Here is a 2,143-nt window from a genome sequence, read left to right as displayed (position 1 = left end):
GTCTACCCAGCATTAGGCCGCCACGTCCAAAGGCCGGCCGAGGGCAACAGGTCTACCCAGCATTAGGCCGCCACGTCCAAAGGCCGGCCGAGGGCAACAGGTCTACCCAGCATTCGGCCACCACGTACAAAGGCCGGCCGAGGGCAACAGGTCTACCCAGCATTCGGCTGGCCGGTAACACGGCGGGCCGAGGGCAACAGGTCTACCCAGCATTAGGCCGGCCGGTAACACTGCCGGCCGAGGGCAACAGGTCTACCCAGCATTCGGCCGCCACGTCCAAAGGCCGGCCGAGGGCAACAGGTCTACCCAGCATTAGGCCGCCACGTCCAAAGGCCGGCCGAGGGCAACAGGTCTACCCAGCATTCGGCCGCCACGTCCAAAGGCCGGCCGAGGGCAACAGGTCTACCCAGCATTAGGCCGGCCGGTAACACGGCCGGCCGAGGGCAACAGGTCTACCCAGCATTAGGCCGCCACGTCCAAAGGCCGGCCGAGGGCAACAGGTCTACCCAGCATTCGGCCGCCACGTCCAAAGGCCGGCCGAGGGCAACAGGTCTACCCAGCATTCGGCCGCCACGTCCAAAGGCCGGCCGAGGGCAACAGGTCTACCCAGCATTCGGCCGCCACGTCCAAAGGCCGGCCGAGGGCAACAGGTCTACCCAGCATTAGGCCGGCCGGTAACACGGCCGGCCGAGGGCAACAGGTCTACCCAGCATTAGGCCGCCACGTCCAAAGGCCGGCCGAGGGCAACAGGTCTACCCAGCATTAGGCCGCCACGTCCAAAGGCCGGCCGAGGGCAACAGGTCTACCCAGCATTAGGCCGCCACGTCCAAAGGCCGGCCGAGGGCAACAGGTCTACCCAGCATTAGGCCGCCACGTCCAAAGGCCGGCCGAGGGCAACAGGTCTACCCAGCATTAGGCCGCCACGTCCAAAGGCCGGCCGAGGGCAACAGGTCTACCCAGCATTAGGCCGGCCGGCAGAGGGCAACAGGTCTACCCAGCATTCGGCCGTCAGGTACAAAGGCCGGCCGAGGGCAACAGGTCTACCCAGCATTAGGCCGCCACGTCCAAAGGCCGGCCGAGGGCAACAGGTCTACCCAGCATTAGGCCGGCCGGTAACACGGCCGGCAGAGGGCAACAGGTCTACTCAGCATTAGGCCGGCCGGTAAAACGGCAGGCCGAGGGCAACAGGTCTACCCAGCATTCGGCCGTCAGGTACAAAGGCCGGCCGAGGGCAACAGGTCTAACCAGCATTAGGCCGCCACGTCCAAAGGCCGGCCGAGGGCAACAGGTCTACCCAGCATTCGGCCGCCACGTCCAAAGGCCGGCCGAGGGCAACAGGTCTACCCAGCATTCGGCCGCCACGTCCAAAGGCCGGCCGAGGGCAACAGGTCTACCCAGCATTAGGCCGGCCGGCAGAGGGCAACAGGTCTACCCAGCATTCGGCCGTCAGGTACAAAGGCCGGCCGAGGGCAACAGGTCTACCCAGCATTAGGCCGCCACGTCCAAAGGCCGGCCGAGGGCAACAGGTCTACCCAGCATTAGGCCGGCCGGTAACACGGCCGGCAGAGGGCAACAGGTCTACTCAGCATTAGGCCGGCCGGTAAAACGGCAGGCCGAGGGCAACAGGTCTACCCAGCATTCGGCCGTCAGGTACAAAGGCCGGCCGAGGGCAACAGGTCTACCCAGCACCTGCCAGGACGGCAGGGCGCCGAACCGGGCTCCGCGTGCCACCGTCTTGGCCCCCCAAACGCCGACCAACGACGCTTGTGGATGGGGCGCGATGGGTGCGGCGCGCGGCGCCCCGGGTCCCCGCCGGCACCAGGTCTACCTCGCCGCCTGGAGACGGCAGCAAACGGATCCCCCTCTCACCGCGCGCGCGCGCGGTGAAGGGAAACCCGCCGCCGCCGCTGCCGCCGCCGCCGCCGCCGCCGCTGCCGCCGCCGCCGCCGCCGCCGCCGCCCGCGCACAGCCAAGCCCCCGCACCGCGTGTCGGGCCTGGGACCCGCGCGGAGGGAAGTCGAGGCCGCGCGGCCCGGCGGGGCCTCTCTCTCTCTCTCTCTCTCTGGCTGGCGGCGCGGCACGCGGCCCCCGGGTTCCCGGGTCCCCGCCGGCACCAGGTCTACCTCGCCGCCTGGAGACGGCA

Source organism: Sturnus vulgaris, unplaced genomic scaffold, assembly GCF_052056855.1.
Source record: "Sturnus vulgaris isolate bStuVul1 unplaced genomic scaffold, bStuVul1.hap1 Scaffold_173, whole genome shotgun sequence".
In the NCBI taxonomy this organism is placed as follows: Eukaryota; Metazoa; Chordata; class Aves; order Passeriformes; family Sturnidae; genus Sturnus; species Sturnus vulgaris.
This window is presented reverse-complemented; position numbering follows the sequence as displayed.